General features: G+C 47.1%; 1 long non-coding RNA gene across 1 annotated transcript in view; it reads right to left on the bottom strand.

The window, feature by feature from the left end:
* The window catches only part of LOC135812425 (uncharacterized), a 54,105-nt gene extending 33,864 nt beyond the window's left edge, over positions 1 to 20,241 (bottom strand). Inside the window, exon 1 of the long non-coding RNA XR_010552794.1 lies at positions 20,110 to 20,241. This is a non-coding gene — a long non-coding RNA (uncharacterized LOC135812425). The remainder of the gene's footprint in view (positions 1 to 20,109) is intronic.
* Between the last annotated feature and the right edge of the window lie 1,877 nt (positions 20,242 to 22,118).

The raw sequence follows: 22,118 nt of genomic DNA, 5'->3' as shown, positions 1-22,118 counted from the left end.
TGAACCACACATGGACAAGATCGGACGAACTGGACAACCAGCCTTGTGAATTTTGGGTAAGCCATACATGCGCGGTCGCGCAGAACCAATTGGACTAAATGAATCCGACTCAGTCTGCGTGATCTGCTTCAGCAATACTAACTCTTTAAAATAGTTGCATAATTGTTCCTCTATTTTAGCCGTTTTATCATGTGTCTCAATGGGCCCAATGACAGTAAACTTCGAACTATCGTTCAGGATGGTATGTGTCTTCGTGATGTAGTCATGCTTGTTCATAATGACGGTAGCCCTTCCTTTGTCAGGTTTGGTTATTTCAATGTTGTTGTTACTCCGCAATTCTTTCCGTACTCTAAAATGTTCATGGGTTAGTGTAAAACATGTCGTGTTATTGCTAGACTGGATGTATTGGTTCGCAATGTCAGCCAGAGAGGTTGCGCACACCGACGCTGATCTGTTTGTCTTCGGTAGTGATGAGGACAGGCGATCATAAAATACCTCAAAATCAGCCATAACCTCTTCTCGGTTAGTTTTAGGCGGCAAACCGAAACTCATACCTCGGCATAGGAGCTCTTTCTCAGCAGACGAAAGTGTATAGTCAGACAAATTGATAATGAATTTATCATTACAATGAAACGAACCAAAACGGTCCTTTCTCAGCAGCTCAATTTGGCGCGCATACTTCACATGTAAGCGGTGACGTTGCTTTACATCAACTTCACCAATCAATCGACAAAACCGAACGAAATCACATGGACTAAGAAACGCACGAATCTCAAGATTACTACGGTGAAACTGTCGCTTCAAACGGTCACAAGTAAGGAGCGAATTGGCTAACTCATCTTTAACAAGTATTCGCTCAATCTTCATGTAGTCATGCACCTTACATTTACGAACACGGGCCTGAATACGTTTAGGTGTTACGCCATGTTTAAGACAATCACGCAAAAAAGAGTGATTACAAAGAACATTGTTAAGACGGCCGCGACACTGCAGCGCATTGTTGAGAATTTCAATCTCAGATCTATCATGTCTCCTCTTCAAATAATTAAAAAGCTTCCGTGGAGATAAAAATGTAATCAACGCAATAAATAGAGTAAGCTGCGCACTCAGTACAAACACCATAAGCAAAACTTGTTTTCATGTAAATAAAGAAGCTTGTTCCTAAACGTTTTCGTCGCCATCTTATCAGAGGATTACTGGCAAATCAACAAAAGCTCTTAACCCTTTACTGTCCGATTAAAATGTATACAAGCCCACGCAACCACAAAATCTGAAACTAAAATTAGACGTAACTTTGGTTTGAATTTGACGATTTCCACGATCTTGGGCATCCTGGAAAGGTCTTGACGAGACGAACGCAATGAGCCCACACTCGGCGCCACAGGAGGCACTGGTCCAGCGCTGCAAGCCAGGGAACGCGCAAAAGCGCTGAGCTCATGCTCGAGATCGATCTCAATCCACCATGTCACCCCTGCTGCTCGTATCGAGCTCAAATATTTTCGTAGAGACTCCCGGGAACCTGCTTTTGAATTTGAATCGGTGTAGCCTTGCCAACAGGTGACGTAAACAGGGAAAATCCCAGCCGTCGACATGCGCGTCGCGCTCTGAACGCACATTTCCCGGGACCAGAATCACGAGTGCGATAACTCAGCAACCGCTTTTCGTATCGCTTCGGGAATTGTTCGAGGCGACAGCTGAGACTTTTCTCTTCGACCTACATATTTCAATCTCTCCAAAAGACCTAGATTTGAGCAAGTTCCGATAATTTCAAAATGCCTACCCCATCGATCCCATTGGATCGATGCTTGTATGTACGGACAGTAAAGGGTTAACTCAATATATATACGCACAATGCAAGTAATAATTTAGACCCTAACTAGCGCGATAAAATGAGAGCTGAAAGAAACATTACACCATTTAACGATATCAGGTGACAACAGATGCGATAAATTCACCACTAGAAAGTTACCATGCAACCACAAACGAGAACTACTGATCTAAATTCACAAACAATTTCAACGTAAACAAATTCTTTTTCTGCCTACACAAAATCGGCTTAGTGGTAAAAATGTAAATAGACTCCAATACACGCAAATACCTTTGACTACGTGAACGAGACCAAACAGAAAAGCAATCATCAGCATAACTAGAACGACAATCACTATTCTGAACAAGATGGTTGGCGATAGAAGATTCATACAACCTAACAACGCTACTAGAACCAGTACATACTTTGGAATTACGTGACAATGTAACCGACCTGACATTCCTTGCCTCTACTACCAATCCAGACTATTACTTGCATTGTGCGTATATATATTGAGTTAAGAGCTTTTGTTGATTTGCCAGTAATCCTCTGATGAGATGGCGACGAAAACGTTTAGGAACAAGCTTCTTTATTTACATGAAAACAAGTTTTGCTTATGGTGTTTGTACTGAGTGCGCAGCTTACTCTATTTATTGCGTTGATTACATTTTTATCTCCACGGAAGCTTTTTAATTATTTGAAGAGGAGACATGATAGATCTGAGATTGAAATTCTCAACAATGCGCTGCAGTGTCGCGGCCGTCTTAACAATGTTCTTTGTAATCACTCTTTTTTGCGTGATTGTCTTAAACATGGCGTAACACCTAAACGTATTCAGGCCCGTGTTCGTAAATGTAAGGTGCATGACTACATGAAGATTGAGCGAATAATTGTTAAAGATGAGTTAGCCAAGTCGCTCCTTACTTGTGACCGTTTGAAGCGACAGTTTCACCGTAGTAATCTTGAGATTCGTGCGTTTCTTAGTCCATGTGATTTCGTTCGGTTTTGTCGATTGATTGGTGAAGTTGATGTAAAGCAACGTCACCGCTTACATGTGAAGTATGCGCGCCAAATTGAGCTGCTGAGAAAGGACCGTTTTGGTTCGTTTCATTGTAATGATAAATTCATTATCAATTTGTCTGACTATACACTTTCGTCTGCTGAGAAAGAGCTCCTATGCCGAGGTATGAGTTTCGGTTTGCCGCCTAAAACTAACCGAGAAGAGGTTATGGCTGATTTTGAGGTATTTTATGATCGCCTGTCCTCATCACTACCGAAGACAAACAGATCAGCGTCGGTGTGCGCAACCTCTCTGGCTGACATTGCGAACCAATACATCCAGTCTAGCAATGACACGACATGTTTTACACTAACCCATGAACATTTTAGAGTACGGAAAGAATTGCGGAGTAACAACAACATTGTAATAACCAAACCTGACAAAGGAAGGGCTACCGTCATTATGAACAAGCATGACTACATCACGAAGACACATACCATCCTGAACGATAGTTCGAAGTTTACTGTCATTGGGCCCATTGAGACACATGATAAAACGGCTAAAATAGAGGAACAATTATGCAACTATTTTAAAGAGTTAGTATTGCTGAAGCAGATCACGCAGACTGAGTCGGATTCATTTAGTCCAATTGGTTCTGCGCGACCGCGCATGTATGGCTTACCCAAAATTCACAAGGCTGGTTGTCCAGTTCGTCCGATCTTGTCCATGTGTGGTTCACCGCAGTACAAAGTGTCGAGGTGGATTTGTCGTTTGTTACAGCCTGTTCTCGACGTGTACAGTACATATGTAGTCAAGGATAGTTTTGAGTTTGCCGACTTTTTGCATGATCACGAATTCCCGGAGACATTCTTTATGTGCTCGTTTGATGTTGTGAGTCTTTTCACGAACGTACCTTTGGATTTTACGATTGATATTTGCTGTGATGCTATGTACCGTGGTAATGTAGGTTCTCCTGTTACTATCGAAGAGACGTACTTTCGCCGTCTTATGAATATGGTTACGTCTGGCGTTGAATTTTCGTTTGAGAATGTTATGTATCGTCAGATAGATGGTGTCGCGATGGGTTCACCGTTGGGTCCAGTTCTTGCAAATATATTTGTGGGTTACTGCGAATCATTGGTCCCCAAATGTAAATGGCCTGCGGTGTATTGTCGTTTTGTTGACGATAGTTGGTCCTACTTTCAGTCTCGGAGCGACGCGCAGAAGTTTCTTGAATTATTGAATAAGCTGCACCCGTCACTGAAGTTTACTTGTGAGTTTGAATCGGCTAGTAAATTGTCCTTCTTGGACGTTCTTGTAGAGAAGTCTGGTATGGGTGGTGTAATTACATCAGTGTACCGGAAACCAACGTTCACCGGCTTGTACATTGTTTGGGACTCGTTTACTGCGAGGTCGTACAAAATTAATCTCGTTCGTAATCTAGTGGATCGTGCTCGTCGATTATGTTCGCCTTCAAAGTTGGATGAGGAGCTGGAGCGGCTACGCACTTTGTTTCGTTTAAATGGGTACCCGGAATATGTGATATCTAAATATGTCGTAGTTAGTACACTGGGTGGAGCGAAGGAAGTGTCCTCCGACGCCACTCCGGTGTATCTTCGTTTGCCTTGGAAGGGTGAAGCTGTTTGCCGTACCATGCAACGTCGAGTTAAGTCAGCTGTAGAATCGAACTTTCGTAATGTTAGTGTCCGGTTCGTCTACACAACAGCTCGTGCCTTCATGGTGAAGAAGGATGTCCTACCCACTCTTAAATTATCACATCTTATTTACAACTTCGAGTGCCGGCAATGTGAGAGCCGGTATGTGGGTAGGACCCTTCAGCACCTGGAGGCACGGATCCACCAGCATGTGCCTCTTCACGTTATGCCTGTTGAGGCACGGTCGTCAAGGCCTAGACGAGGTCGTCCCCCAAAGATTGGTACTGCGACTGGAGGTGCACCCTCGCTGGGGACGGAACCAACTGGGGTTTCGTTGTCTTCTTCGTCGGCATCGGCTTGTTCGTCATTGCCTTCGTCTTTACCGTCTCTTCCTTCTATCCCGTCATCATCGTTGGTATCTGCGGTTTCGTTTTCTTTGACTTCCTTGGTACCGTCATCCGGTGCGTCCACCTCCGGTGGCAAAAAGCGTGGCCGGCCACCGAAGAAACCACCGGATGGTGTGTCTGCGGGACCAGTGACTCGCTCTAGGGCGAGGTTAGCAGAGTCTTTATCGTCTCCGTCGTTGTCGTCATCGTCGTCGTCAGCGTCTTCCTCATCTCCCTCCTCCTCTTCATCAACATCAACAGCCATTGGAACGTCAAAGGGAGCATCATCGCAGCAGGCAGTGCCAGTAACGGACGTGCCTTTGGTACTGACATCTACATCGGCCTCGTCTGGATTGGCAGTAGCGGCAAGGAATGTCAGGTCGGTTACATTGTCACGTAATTCCAAAGTATGTACTGGTTCTAGTAGCGTTGTTAGGGTGTATGAATCTTCTATCGCCAACCATCTTGTTCAGAATAGTGATTGTCGTTCTAGTTATGCTGATGATTGCTTTTCTGTTTGGTCTCGTTCACGTAGTCAAAAGTATTTGCGTGTATTGGAGTCTATTTACATTTTTACCACTAAGCCGATTTTGTGTAGGCAGAAAAAGAATTTGTTTACGTTGAAATTGTTTGTGAATTTAGATCAGTAGTTCTCGTTTGTGGTTGCATGGTAACTTTCTAGTGGTGAATTTATCGCATCTGTTGTCACCTGATATCGTTGAATGGTGTAATGTTTCTTTCAGCTCTCATTTTATCGCGCTAGTTAGGGTCTAAATTATTACTTGCATTGTGCGTATATATATTGAGTTAAGAGCTTTTGTTGATTTGCCAGTAATCCTCTGATGAGATGGCGACGAAAACGTTTAGGAACAAGCTTCTTTATTTACATGAAAACAAGTTTTGCTTATGGTGTTTGTACTGAGTGGGCAGCTTACTCTATTTATTGCGTTGATTATTATTATTATTATTATTATTTGAACAAACGGCGAGGAGTTCAGTGTACAATCATCTGTTGGCTAGTCCTGATTGTTGCAATTCGTATTCCGACTCTTCATTCACTGTATTGTGCCGTGGTCGTCATGGTTATGGACTACAGTTAAGTTAAAGGTTTTGGAAGCCATCTGTCAGCGTCTGCATAAGCCTAATTTGTGTGTACAGAAAGATAGTATAATTGGGTTGAAATTGTTCAAGTAAAGTGTCATGTTTGGTGCGGCAAAGCTTGGCCGTTAATGTTCTAGGTGTAATGTACTGCTGTTGTTTGTTATCACTTTGTCCTTCCTTCCTTTCTTTCTCTTCTTTGTTCACTTTTCAGTTGCAAGTGTAGTGTTAGTACACACATTCGTTATTGCTCTCGCTTTCATTGTTAAAATTCACACTTGTAAATTTCACTGCTGTTGTTCTTAGTGCTATTTCTCTAACTTAGATTTTCTATAATAGTTCAATTTTGTTTTCAGTGTCCTTTAGTTCAACGAAGATTCCTGATGAGTGTTGTACGAAAACTTGTTTGAATCCCTTTCTTTCTCTACACAATTTCTTCACATTTTTCATCGTTTTATTGCACATTGTCTCCACAGTTTTACAATACATGAATACAGTGTACACAAATGTCGATCCAGCTTGTATTACTGATTGCGGTTATCAAATTATTATTATTATTATTATTATTATTACTATAATACTACACACACGCACGCACGCGCGCGCCCGCGCGCACGCACGCACGCACACACCCACATAATATATTACTAGTATAATATACACAAACAAACACACACACCGACACACACAAACTAAGACACCCACCCACACATGCATACTATGGCTGCAGCTAAAGAGTCCTGGAGCCTGAAATTTTAACCATGGTAGGGTCTGGCCAGCGTGGTAACAAAACAGGTCATGTCATTGGAACATAGGTTTGTTGTGGTACATTAAACGATGAACTACAAATATGGTGTTGCTATCAAATCGGAATTATTACTACATGCATAGCACTGTTCAGTGCTATCTCCACATGCATGACTATTTAGTCACTGCCTTACGTGCAGTCTTTACCCTTGTCACACCGAGTGTATCTTTTTGGAAACTATTCTTTATCACGTAGCTCAATATCATCAAATCATTATCCCCTTGGTTTAATCTATCCGGCACGAGCCAACCTGTGGGTGGACCTAATGGATCCACCGACTTGAACGCGGAAATAATAATAATATCAACATCTGTGTCAGATCTGGGTTGAATGGAGCATAATTTCTCGCCGTAAACTCTGAGTGTTAGACTTGGATTGAATGGAGCATGATCACTCACTCTCTGAGCTCTACACACTGGGCAAAGCTGTTGAAAGTCAAGTGACTAGCAGCTCACAGATTGATATTGTCTTTGTTGTCTCGGTCGGTGGAGCATGAGACTCTCAATCTCATCGTCATCTTCGAGCCAATTGTCGTCGGCTTTTTTATGCAGACGCTAGGGGACGATAGGCTGTTTAAATATCTCTCTGTACGTCTGCCGTATACAACACACAAAGGTCGAGTTGTTCTTGCTCATTGAGAGTCTCAGGAAGAAGGCGTAGAAGAAACAAGAATGCGTACAATATGCGCATGTGTGCTGTGGCGCAACCTGCGCAGTCTGTGCGCGGTCCGTACACAGCCCCGCGAGGACACAGCGCCACACAGTATAAATAGGCCAAAAGGGGAACTCGTAGATGTCACGGATGGGACCTCCAAGGTCACGGACAACATGTAGACTATTCACAACAACCCGCATCAAATGTATCGTCAGGGAAGCAAAAGCCGGAAAAGAGCAGTGCACTTCTAATAATTGTAAATAGCGGACAGCAGAGAGCTTTCTCTCTACAGCAGACCCAGGTTCAATACAAGTAGCAAAATCTGGTGAGAAAGCTGAATACCGTAGAGCCGGCCATCACCAATGTATCATGTCTGCAACTTTGCATTCCTGATAGAACTAGTGGTGTTAGGTTTGTTTTCAAAGCAGACATGATCACGTGATACTTGTAGACACCAGTCCAAACAGTTGCCCAGTAACATTCCATTACAGCAGTAGTTACAGTAGGTATTCCTGACACTCTTCTTTCCTTTCATACATACATGTTACGTGTGAATTAGTCAAGTTACTTTCATGTACTCACCATGCATGCGCACGCACACACACACACACACACACACACACACACACACACACACACACTACTACTACTATCAATCAGCTACCCCTTGGGGTCACGCCGCCCTCCACTCAGAGAACTGAGCGCAAGGTGAGGGGCAGTGGCGCAAACAAAACAGGAAGTACAGCAAAATGAATTGAAAAAAGGAAATCAAAACAAGCTGCCATATTGATGGAAAGGGACTCACAAACAGAGGAAGGAAATATCACAAACCAGATGAACAGTCTGCTGTAGGTCCACTATAAGTATAACATGGAACGACAAAATTAATGTGAACATGATGTTCTGTTCAACAATAACGGCTGTACGCGTACGCGTACTGCTTCGGCCTTCATGCACCAGGAAAGCACAATCTTGAGCTGGAGGGTGGGCACCGAACGTTCCACAAGGGCTCCACAAGACGTACTTTCACGAAACGACGAGGAGTATGCGCAGCAAGCTAACATCACTACACCATCGCCGCACGACGACTGGCCACTCAGGTCCAAACAACACGACAAATTCACAATTCCAGCTATCACCGCGCAGGAATAAATTGTTGCGAGTGTGACCTGTATCCTTTCTCATCCAGGAATCCACTTGTTTTGCCGAACGCCACTGCATTGTTACAGGCTGGGGATTGATCCGAGGGCTCGCCACGCCACTGCGGAGGATGCGGAAAGGACGCAAGAAGACGGTGACGGCAACAAATAATTACCCGCCCTGGTCGTCAGCTCACTGAATGTCCATCCGCGAGAGCGAAACCGGCTGCAAGGCATGAAAAGCCTACTGCCAGTCAATACCCAGGGACGACCCTGACCAGAAGGCCAAGGCCGCCCCGTGGAGGAGGCCAACAAAGAGAAAACCAGGAGCTAACAAATCTGCTTCCTCTCCGCGAAATTTTTTTTTTTTTCACACACACACACACACACACACATATACACACACACACTCACATACACACACACACACTCACACAAACACACACACGTACACACACACACGCACTTATAGACACCTTCACAACGAATCATACACATATAAACACACACACGTAATCAACACACGAAGCACAGTTGCCATAATAGTTCCGACTAGACCATTCGTGTCATTACTTTTCAAGTCGAATACAATTAACAAGGTAGCAAGTACCGCAATGTCGCGTATAAAAGCATGACCTGTATAGAAGCATGACTCGAATAGAAGCCGATTTTTCGAACCGCGCCGTGACAGAGAAGCACGATTTGAATAGAAGCCGTGCTTCTATTCGAGACAAAAAAGTGGCAACAAGAAACACCATACAACTGCAGGCCGGGCACGGCAGACTGCAGAGTACACGTGCAAGTATTGCACATGTACAGTACAAGTCATGTGTGACAGTGCAGTGCAGTGCACTAGTGCGCGCGCACTGCACTGTCGCAGTCTGTCGATTCGTGTCACGCACTGCATGCAGTGCACTAGTGTAGACTGTAGTTGATGGGGCCCCGTCGACTACAGTCTACACTACATGTAGAGTAGAACCCGGGTTAAAGGGGAAGTTAAGGCAAAAATTAAAATTTCACCAGTTGCAGTCTTCGGGGTGCTGAGTCGAATGGTCTTGGTCCGAGGAAGCTGAGACGCTCCCTTCCTACTTGAATCCCAATCGAACTCGCGCACTTCCACCGAAACTGGGTGACTGCGCCCTACTAGATGGGGATTTGTATGCAAAATGTCACTAAAAGCGCCATTTCGTTCTTATAAAAGCACGGATGACCGCGATTGGCCCATATGTTGTAGTCTTTTGGACGCTGAGTCGACTGGTTTTGGTCCGAAAAGGCTGCGATGCAGCGTTCCTCCTTTATTCCCAATCGAACATGGTTGAAGAAGCGGTCACGTGGTGCTGGGTGCTCAAATCACCTGGTCACCACGCCAGCAGGTGACAACTTTCACACCAAGGTTCAACTCGAGTTCAACTCGAGTGACAGGACTGCACCCAAAAAAGGTCAAAACAGGCTAGTAAGTTGTACCCTGCAGGCACGGTGACCAGGTGACTGGTGTACGCAGGAGCACGTGACCGCTTCTTCAACCATGTTCGATTGGGAATAAAGGAGGAACGCCGCATCGCAGCCTTTTCGGACCAAAACCAGTCGACTCAGCGTCCAAAAGACTACAACATATGGGCCAGTCGCGGTCATCCATGCTTTTATAAGAACGAAATGGCGCTTTTAGTGACATTTTGCATACAAATCCCCATCTAGTAGGGCGCAGTCACCCAGTTTCGGTGGAAGTGCGCGAGTTCGATTGGGATTCAAGTAGGAAGGGAGCGTCTCAGCTTCCTCGGACCACGACCATTCGACTCAGCACCCCGAAGACTACAACTGGTGAAATTTTAATTTTTGCCTTAACTTCCCCTTTAAGGGTCACACCGGATTAGGGATCGGAGCCCGGGGGGGGGGGGGGGGGCACTTGGCATGTACATTGTGCGGGTGATCCTTATACCGAGGATTTAATTTCCGGCCCAAGGGTGGTCCCCCGTCGGTTTCCAAGGAAGCAGTAATTTTTTCACTCCAAACTAATTTTCCGGGGTCCATCTACTAACAAAAAGTCGTTTTGCACACCTTTTTGCCCATCCCAGTACAACTGAGACCAGCTATGTCCGCGCAGAGTTAAGTGGATCCCTAATCCGGGTTCTACTCTAGTAGTAGTACACTGCATAGCACTGTGCATCTTTCCAACAAACCTGGACACATGCCAGAGCAGTAGACTATCCACACTGCAGACCTACAGTGTACCATCATGGAAGACTTCTTGGTGGTCGCGGACGTGATCGTGAGTGCAACACTGCATAGGGCACGCAACACTTCATGCAACGTTGTAGAATGAAACCGCTGCGTAGTTGTTGTTGCAATACCGATTCTCCGTACGGTCACAGTCATGGCTAGCCAGGGAGAATAAAATTGCTTCGCCCCTAGCAATCGATCCTCATTCTTTCTTCGAGAATTCAATGACAACAGCTGCAAAGATGCCGACACCGATGACAGGAAAGAAAAAGAACTACAGCCTTACTTTCAAGCTGGCTGTCATCAAGTCCGCGAAGGAAACGTCCTGTGGTGCTGCTAGTCGCCTCCACAACGTGAATGGGAGCATGGTTCGTCGCTGGAAACAGAAGGAAGTCAGTCTAAAGGGAGTAGAACAATCCACAACCTGTCGTGGTCGTGCACGGGCACGCCTAGTCGGCGGTGGCAAAACGTTGCTTTTGTGTGACCTTGAAGATGAGCTGTTCGGATGGATCGTCGCGGAGCGCCAGCAATGTCGACGAGTGACGCGGAAGTCGGTCCAGGCAATGGCTAAGCGGATTCACGACGAGCAAGGAGGACAGGAACCGTTCAATGTAAGTGCTGGAAGGTGTAGGAATTTCATGGAGCATCTTCAACTAATGACAAGAGTGAAGACGCACCAGAGCCATCAAACTCCTGCTGACCTGATCCCCAATTGACGGACTTCCTTGTGTTTGTCAGGAAGCTGTTCGCCGACCACAATGATCTAAACCCTGCCAACATCTTTACCATGGGTGAGACTGCCGTTTGGTTTGATGCAACTAGCAACCGGACAATCAACGAAATTGGCGCCAGGACAATCAGCATGGACAAGCAAAATGTCACTGTGGCACTGACGGCATCTGCGTCTGGTGCAAATCGGCTGCCCTTTGTCCTCTTTAAAGGCAAGGGCAAGACGGCAGAGGACAGGGAGCTGAAGGCCCGGCGGAAAATCGTATTCATTCTCTGACAATGGATGGTTTAACAAAGAGTTGAAAATTGATTGGTGCCAGAGAGTGATGGGTTCCATGGCCTTGGGAAAGAGGCTTCTAGTGTGGGGTTCTTATCGCTGACATCTTACAGACTGCAGAGAGGTGCTAAAAATGCATCCTGAGTGCTGTGATCCCTGGTGGATGCACCCCGCTTGTCCAAGCCCCGGATGTCAGCTGGAACAAGCCCTTCAAGAGCAGCATCCGGGACTTGTATGATGAATGGCTGGCAACAGGTGACAAAACGTACACTGCTGCATGCAACGTCCGTGCCACTACGAAGTCGAAGCTGTGTGACATCATCGTGAAGTCATGGCGTTCCCTGTCACCACACCTCATCAAGAACTCCTTCACCTGCTGCGGACAGGTTCCTGGCGCCACTGTTGACCAGGTGTCCTGCTTCGAGGAAGGTCATCCCACTGCTGATGGCCGAAAACGTCTTGAAGAGCTTTTCTCATTGTCGCCTGCGCAGCTGCAGCCAGCCAATGTTGTAGAAGAGTTCGAAGATGAGCTTGACCAAGAGGCCAATGTTCTTGGTGAAGTGGCTGCTGATGACGGTGCTGCTGGCGGCACCTCCAGTGAAGACGACGACGATGACGATGATGTCGACTCTGCTGCAACCGCTATATCAGCTGCGACTGCCGACTCTCTCTTGACTGAAAAATCTGCTCATCTTGAAGTAGCTCATGTCGCCATGGAGACTGCCGATAGCGATGATGATCTTGTTGTAGTACTGTAAGTGTAAATTTCCACCCTGGCTTTCCAAATCGTTGTTTTGGTTTGTTGCTGGCAGATTTCAGTCTTTGCAAGAGCAAAATTGTGGTGAATTCCTTACCTTGCCATGTTCATTGCTTTTTAATACCGTCAACTTGATTTTGACTTGATTTTGACTTGATTTTGATGTGTCAATTGCAAATCTGAACAGACTTTTGCATCTCAAATATCGTGTTTTTGCATTTTATAATTTCGTTTTCGTGTATTCTCAGACACTTGGCATGGCTCAGTCATGAATTTCAAATCCGAGTGGCATATTATCGCGTGATGACCGGACTGACGTAATGTGACTTTGATGTTGATGTAGAAGCATGTTTTGAAGAGAAGCATGACTTGGATAGAAGCATGGTTTTAACCCCAGCTTATACGGCCGTAAGCACCTGCTTTTATATGCGACATTAGGGTATGTCCTTATTACTGGCACTTTGGCGGTCAGAGCATTGACAAAATAGCACTTTAAAAGATAGCACTACAGTCCGTTTCAAAAAGATTTACAATCCTGGCGATCGCCCGCGGAGTTTGGCGTCTTACCGTATGAGCACTCGAGCGCTGCCTGGAAAAACTCACTGTGAACTCGAAGAAATATTCCGCGCGAAAGCAGGAAAAATGACAACTCACTCACGTTGACACAGTCATGGACGTACGTCTGGTTTACAACAAACGAGTTCTTCCTCGTATCGATAATGGAGTCAGAGAGGACATGTCGAAACGAAAGTGTTGTAAATGTTGACGAGCTGCATGGGTCCGTTTTGTGACCAAAATAGTTTCTTTGAGCTGCGATGCAATTTACTCACCGTGTGACAAAAACGACATCGACGCGGACTCATTCCCAAGGCCATGACTTGGCAAAGCTATCCGTGTGACTTCGACGACATTTTGAGAAAAGCAAACGCTTGTGAACGCTGATAGAAGACGGCGTTGACTGCTAAATTCAAATAAATTGGCGATCTTGAAATACTAAAATGAATCTCAAAAAGCTACAGCGCGATGACTTCCATTATAATTCACTCACACCATTGCAGTGTTGTGGGTGTGTTCACATGGCGTGTGCCAGTCAAGTGTCAGTCAGTTCGGCAGGAAGCGCGAGCTCCAACAACAAGTCGTTTGGTGCAGCCACCTTCTTTGTCTTGTACCAGCTTGATCACCAAAACAATGAAAAAAAAGTTTGACTTGAGGATAGGTTGGGATTTGAACTCACAACTTCATGGTCAGCAGACAGCATTCATAACCACAAGGCCAAAAAGGAAAGGATAAATCGTGGGTTTTGATAAAAAATCGATACTGGCTTCCTGGGCAAATTGTAAACCATGGGAAAAGGCCGGAAACCTGGTCGAAATTCTAACTCCTTAACGGTTGGTCCAATTGTTCCGAAACCTTCACAGAACAATTTGCCGTGTCCTAACAAGCCATTCTATGTACTTTGTTGTCCAAATTTCCCTTATCTTCATACTTTTTAAGACCCAAACCTGATTGTAAATCTTTTTGAAACAGACTATAGTGGCGCCAACTACAGTGGCGTGTCCAGGATTTGGCTGAGGGGGGAGGGGTAGGGAAGGAGGAGGGGGGGGGGGGGAGGAAGGGGGGGGGGGGGAGATGACATGGTGCACATGACTGTAACGAAGTACGTCACACTGCTAGCTATCCAACCGATTACAAATTATTACCTGACAGGTATTTCTTGCAGACGTACACTAGGCTACAGACTACAGTATCTCATGCTTAGTTACTACATAATTATTGTACAATCATCTGTCATGTTACTTGTACACTACATCAATCACCTCATCTAAGTTCATCTCCATATGGCATGAATCGATTCGAGTTTCTGCGTTCCCGGTTCGGAAAGGAACGTATGAAATGGGAGCCTCAGTTCCATATCTCGTCTGCTGGTGCATTGAGAAACACAGCAGCGCTTCCGCATGACGATGCAAGCCAAATCAAAACAACTCTAGCCAAAAAAACTAGCTCAGCGTTCGTCAGGCAAAAAGCGAAAGTCTCAAACTCAAAGTCAAAAGGTCTGGAAGTGCGAGTCAGAAGGTCCACTAGCCCCATCTCGAACCAAGACAATCCTTGTGCAAGTCATCTATTGGACTTGCAACGACTTGATCACTCCCACGGTTTCCTGTTGGAACAGGAATTACGCCGTCGCAAGAACGCTCTGCAAAAATCCATCCAGGCTCTGCAGACCAGAGCTTGGCTTCTTTTTGTCCATGGATGTGGCTGAAACTTCACAGAAAAGTCTTCAAGTCAACCAATTCATGATTCGAATCCCGAGGAGATCATCCTCAAAACACTGTTGTACCATGTTGCAGAAGGAGGCGCTTGACGATCCCAAGCTGTGTTTTTTAGTCCCGCTTGGTTAGCGCTGCATTCTGCACATCACTGCACGCCTTTCTCAAGATGCATCGTGCGCGTCCTGGAATCTTAAAAAAAGTGTAGACCTCGTGCAGAGTCGATCGTTTCATCTGCAGTGCACCGCTGCACACCAACGGTCAGTGCAGCTGCTTTTGGAAACTGCTTCTCACCATGTAGAGTCTACCGCCCGTGCATGCAGCAGTCTGGTGTTTCTTTCAAACCCAGGTCGAACCTTTTTTGGGGAGGGGCGTGGGGAGGGGGGGGGGGAGAGGGCGTGTGCGCCCCCCCCCCCCCACCCTCCCTTAACCCGCAACTTCACCTCATATTTGGCGTTAAGAGTATTGACCAAATAGCACTCTAAAAGACAGTGCGAGTGATGTCAACTAAAAAGTGAAACAATGAATATTACTAGTATCAAACAACAATGGGGACCACAGTACTACAATGTCAAAATAGTGAGACCTTTCGCACATGCTTCTATCGCTCACACCGTTCAGGCTTCAGCTTTGCAATGTACACTGCCTCCAGAACAGCAAGGTGAGATTTGTTGAGCACACACGTGCTTGAGTGGTAAAGTGACAAGGAGTGCCATGTTTGCAATGAGTGACATGTGCATATTTGAATTGTGTGTGCAAAAGAAGTATTGTGCAAAAGTTGTCACTGTTTTGCCATTGTAGTACTGTGGTCCCTATTGTTGTTAGATAGTAGTAAATAAATTATTTTCACTACGTGGTTTGGTGTTACTAGCGCTGTCTCTTAGTGCTCATCAATGTTCTGACCGGTTAACATGTAGTTGGCGCCACAATCGCTATCTTTTAAAATGCTATTTTGTTAATGTTCTGACCGCCAAAGTGCTGGCTATAAGGACATGCTTGCTACCTTTTTAATCACCATTGTATTCGACTTGAAAAGTAATGTTACGAAAGGCCTAGTCGAAAAACTCGAAACTGTATTGCTTCTGTGATTCGTGTGCTGAATTGCTTTTCTCCAACCAAGAATCTATACACATACAAAAATGCACATAAACTCACCCACATAAACACACAAACGAACACACATAAACACACAAACGAACACACATAAACACACAAACGAACACACATAAACACACAAACGAACACACATAAACACCCAAACGTACACAAACACAAACACATACACACTACTACTGTAGCTTGGTTGCCACAAGGGCCACACCACTCCGAAAGGAGCCAGAGTCATTGTCAGGAGCAGAAACGCAGATGACGACTCAGGTCACTCTGTCGACGGAACTGACGGTTGCAGCGAGAACAGCGAACACCATACGACACTCTATCAGACTTGGTTGCTCGATGGCCACGGTCGCACTTGTGACGTCTGAAACCAGACACTGACTTGAATTGCCGATTGCATGTCACACACAAGAGAGAAGCTGGGACGTTGAGCGGTATAGGTGATGCCGGCGCGGACGCTTCCGATGGCTCCAGGGGCAAACAATGATGTACACGCAAGCCACCATGAGAGTGAAACCACCTCCTGCATGTACCACACTGCACAGCACCACGCTGTTCCTGGATGGGGAGACTTCGTTCTGCGCTACACTTGTGTCGGGCTTTGTCACCTGGCCGACGAAACGTACGGGGGCAGATAAGACAGTCCACCCGTTGAGATTGGTCATGGGAAGGACCGCCGAGGCTCGGCCCAACGGCAGACACCCGCCAGGCAGATCGATCCTGAGCAATCCCATACCAAGCCAGATGTTCAATGCCGATGTGCCGCAGATCAGGCGAAATCACATCCCTCCAGCGACGACGGGGACCACACGCATGCCGAGGCGACGGTAGGAAGCCAAACAACAACTGCTTGGGCACACGAACATCCGACATGCGGGCCACATGGCCAAGCCATTCAAGCCTCCGCTTCCGAAGCCGGGAGGACAATAGCGATGGATCACCCCACATCTCTCGGAGCTGCTCATTGGTGATGCGTTCCTCCCACTGTTGTGTTCGGGAAACACACAAGATGCTACGGATGCATTGGTGGTGGAAACTATCAAGGCGCCGGAGGTCGCCCTGCAAAGGGCACCGGCACTCCGAAGCATACAGTAGCACTGTCATCACACAGGCGTTATACAATCGGCGCTTCACATGGAGTGAAAGATCACGATTAGCAAACACATCCTGGAGCGATCCAAAGGCACGCGAGGCGAGTGACAAACACCTCGAAACGTCTCCCGCAGAACGCACATCCGGAGTGATGACAGAACCCAGATAAACGAAGGAGGAAACATTTTCCACCACCTGTCCATGAAGCGGAATGCCAGCAGTGTCAACTGAAGTAACACCAACACCAGCCACCATAAACTTAGTCTTGGGTATACTCACAGTGAGGCCAAATTCAGCAGAAACATCCTGGAACGCCGTCAAGGCCAACACAGCATGCTCCCGCGAACCAACTACAAAGTTTGCATCGTCCGCATACTCAACATCAGCAACAGCGGTCTGCTGATAGGTACGGGTTCGTCGTGCTGGGTTGAAAAACTGGCCATCCAATGTCTGGGTCACGATCAGCGAGAACAGACCGCCAACGTTCAAGCACCAGAGCCAGATAGAGGTTAAAGAGGATTGGGGCCATTACTCACCCCTGCCTCAGGCCGTGACACCTCCAGGCACACGCACCTCCGCCACCATGCCATCATGAAATGACTCAATGACCTTGAGGAGAGTCGGAGGAATACCAAGGACAGAAAGAGCACGATACAGCGCAGCCCTAGGCACAGAATCATATGCCTTTCTCAAGTCCACGAAGATACAAAATATTTTTGTACGATGCTCGTATGCCTTTTTCACCAGTTGCCGGACAGTAAACACAGCATCAGCACAGCCATGGTTGGGTCGAAATCCGCACTGAGACTCCGGGAGGAGATGCTCGGCCCTAGATTGAAGGCGGTTCTGTATCAAGCGACCAGCCATCTTGCCCACCACCTCCAAAAGAGAGATCCCACGCCAATTGTCACAGAGCGATAGATCTCCACGCTTCGGGATTGGCACCAGCTGGGCATTCCGCCACTCCTGAGGAACACCACCTGAGGACCAGACAGTCAAAAGCAAGGCCAGCAAAAATTCATGCAGCTCACTGGAGCCATAAATCACAAGTTCGGGCAGGATCCTCGATGCGCCAGCTGCCTTGCCATTAACCATTGCACGTATATCTCGACCAACTTCCTCAGGAGATGGAGGGATGGCGAGCTCTTCGTCGACGGGCCTGACCTCCAGCGTACCGAAAACGTCCAAGTCAAAGAGGCTCCTGGTATTAAGGACGTTTGAAAAGTGCTCATACCACCTGAATGAGATGGCGTCCAACGACGTGCATAAAATGCCATCGGTGTCCTGGATGGATTGCACCTTCATGGGTGTGATACCCCCAAAGCATCGCTGAATCGCCCGAATGGCAGCCCAGGCACTCTTGGTATTAAACCGCTCAGTCTCCACGATGTCAGCTTATTTACTGAGCCAGCTCTCCTTTGCGGAACAAACAGCCGCACGGGCCTCACCACGGGCCTCCCTGTAGGCAACCAAATCCGCCCGGGAACCAGAGTGACATTTCCGATACAAATCATTCCGGGCCTTCAGAATGGGCTCCAATGTGGCCGCACTCTGGACAAACCAGTCAGGACTGCTACGCCTCTCATGCCTGATCTCTCATGCCCGATTGCAGCCTTAGCTGATGACGTTATAGCCTTCTTAATACAGGACCACTGCACCTCGATGAGTCCGCCAGCATCAAAGTTCTCCAAGCCACCAGACAGACAGTGGCTATACTCTGCTCGGGTGTACTCGACTAACTCCCGCCTCTCGTCAGTCATACCTGGCACAGTCAGCAGCTCCTGAACCGCAAACCGCCGGTTCCTGCGCTTTTGATTCTGATTTCGGCCGGGCACAATCCTCCCCGGCAGGCAATACGTCATACACAAGAGATTGTGGTCAGTACTGCACTCTGCACCACGAATCACATGGGTGTCCACAACATACTGCATTTGACTTACACGGACAAGCACATAATCAATACAATGCCAACGTTGGGATCTTGGGTGCCGCCACGTAGCCAGATGTATCATCCTCTTCCGGAAATGGGTGTTGCAGATGGTCAGGTTATTGCGTAACGAGAAATCCAACAACTCCATCCCAGCATCATTGCGCTCACCAATGCCAAAGCCTCCATGGACATCCCGCCACAAACCAGAAGACTGAGGCTCAACAGCAGAACCCACACGTGCATTGAAGTCCCCAAGGACGATCAAATGATCTGAGAGAGGAACAGCCATGACAGCCTGCTGCAAATCTGCATAGAATGCGTCCTTCACTGATCGACTGGCCCGGAACGTGGGTGCATAACAAACAACCAGATGTACCCACACAGAGGATCTCTCAGCAGAGCACTGTCGCTGGGTGCCAGTACACAGAGGAAACTTCAACTTACATGTCATAAGTCTGGACGAGACAGTACTCTGCTGCGAGCCTCCGCGCTCAAACGCCAGTCTGGCACGCCGCCTCAACAAGATGGCGACTCCTTCTCCACGAGTGAAATTCTCAGTCGGCAGAGGTCTACCGCACGATATAACCAACGCATCACCAACAGAGTACGACACCGCGCCGAACCATTTCATCTCCTGCCGTCCAATTGCCTCCAGACCCAAGCGCTCGGCCTCGCGGACTACTAAATTTATCTTTCTATCCTCGCTCACGCGCCCTGACGAGCGGCAGTCTCGACAGAGCCGTCAGCATTGACAAGCGTTCGGACGTTCCACGTCGCAAAGCGGATATTCTTCGTCTTCGTCTCTCCGCTTCTGCCCCCGACACATGACTCGGGTCGCGTCGTAGCTAAAGAGATACACATCCGAGGGGTCGCCAACCCACTGCGAATGGCGGAGAGTGGACGACACAGCCGTGACAATATCAAAAATAATTTGTCCTGGCGACTGTGCCGTGAACCCACTCCCCGATGAACCTGCCTAGTGCAGAACTAAAGACAATTCTGGAGGGCCCAGAGCTGCCACGCTGGGAAACGGTAAAGAAGACCAGATACGGAAGAGCTCAAAAAATTCAAACCGTCCTGCTCAAGAGCAAGACAAAACACATACACACAAACACACACACACACACACATATACACACATTATGCCATGGAAATCCTCCTAGAACAATAGCCTAACCTGGATACGGTGATTGGACTGATCCACAACCAGCAATCTGCCGTTGGACGGGATAATACCACATGGGTTGATGAACTGTCCTGGTCCACTTCCTTTAGTACCAAACTTATTCAACTGCCTTCCTCCTTTCTCAAACACCTACATGTAGATCATGTAAATAGGCACAATCACACACCCGCACACACCCCATACCCATACCCATACATAACCAGACACATGCATGCTCTCTCACGCGTGCACACACACACAGAGACACACACACACAGACACACACGTACACACAGACACACACACATATATACACGCACATAAACACACAGATACACAAACACTTGCCTTTTTGACCTTTTTGGTAGGGGTGAAACGGTTCGGGTAAGGAACCGGTTTTGGAACCGCCAGCTGAAAAGAATCGGGTACCCGTTTCGTCAAATTTCGAAACGAAACTCGAATAAAAAAATACATGTACACGTCGTCTACTCAAGATTTTAAATGTCTTACCTTACGATCCCGACTCTTCCAAAGAGTTCTCTGGTCATTATCTTCTTCGCACTTGGACTCTCCGATGTCTCATTCTTGCTCGTAAAAAGGTTTTTTTTTTGTCGCGAATGCATTTTGTCGGTCTGGAGAAAAGAGTGCATGGAACCGATACCCGAACCGTGGGAAACAATGCTGGCATTCGGGTACCCGAACATGAAAAACATGGAACCGTTTCACCCCTACTTTTTGGCCTTTTGACGCTGGAGGTCATGATAGCGATGCATACAGCAGAAGCCATAGCAACTTGTACTGGGACTGCACCATTCAATAGCTTGCAAGGCTGAAGATTATAACTCCGCTATTCAGCCTGGTCTAAACCACACAGCTATTTAAAGTGGCTTTTTCGGGCTGGTCAATCCCCTACCTTTTGATCTTTTTTCCTCATTCCTATCCCACACAAACATCACACCGCATACTCCGGCATGCACTGGTTGTTACCACGCAGCAGAATGAAAGAAAAGTCAGGAGGAGTCTGAGAAAAAGAAGAAAGACGTGTGTGACCATAGTCTTCGTGAATCGAACCCGCAACATCTCGATCAGAAATCGACTGCACTTAGAACTGCACCATATGAGACACATACGCATGCACGCACACACACACACACACACACACACACACACACACACACACACACACACACACACACACACACACACTACTATTGACAGCTGCCAGAAATGGCCACGCCGCTCCCCGAAGGGAGGTGCTGTCAGAGAGGTTAGGAGAGAGGAAGGCAGTGCTTCAAAGTGCTGACGATCAGTCACTGTAGGGCGATACGGGCGGGGCACACACACACACAAGCACAAATACACACACATGTACATGCCAGTGGCGTAGGAAGTGGGGGGGGGGGGGCAAGGGCGGCGCTAGGTTACCCGAACCTTTTGGCGGATGTAGGGCCGAAACTCAGTGAACATGTTTGCACGTGCAGGCGAGAAGCATGCAGATCAATCAGTACGAGTCATGCAAACAGCTCGATCGTAGTCAGAGCTGACCCTGCAGTGGGTTCTGTTGTCATGTACAGTGCTGTACAGTGCTGACCCGCAGAGAAATCCAACCTCATGAATAGAGTATCGCCGCGTTCGAGTGCACAGACCAGTATGTGTAGTGTTAGGGCAGTGTAGTGCACAGACCAGTATGTGTAGTGTTAGGGCAGTGTAGTGCACAGACCAGTATGTGTAGTGCTAGGGCAGTGTAGTGCACAGACCAGTATGTGTAGTGTTAGGGCAGTGTAGTGCACAGACCAGTATGTGTAGTGTTAGGGCAGTGTAGTGCACAGACCAGTATGTGTAGTGTTAGGGCAGTGTAGTGCACAGACCAGTATGTGTAGTGTTAGGGCAGTGTAGTGTACAGACCAGTATGTGTAGTGTTAGGGCAGTGTAGTGCACAGACCAGTATGTGTAGTGTTAGGGCAGTGTAGTGCACAGACCAGTATGTGTAGTGTTAGGGCAGTGTACTGCACAGACCAGTA

The sequence above is a fragment of the Sycon ciliatum genome, chromosome 3, assembly GCF_964019385.1.
Source record: "Sycon ciliatum chromosome 3, ocSycCili1.1, whole genome shotgun sequence".
Classification (NCBI taxonomy): Eukaryota; Metazoa; Porifera; class Calcarea; order Leucosolenida; family Sycettidae; genus Sycon; species Sycon ciliatum.
This window is presented reverse-complemented; position numbering and strand designations above follow the sequence as displayed.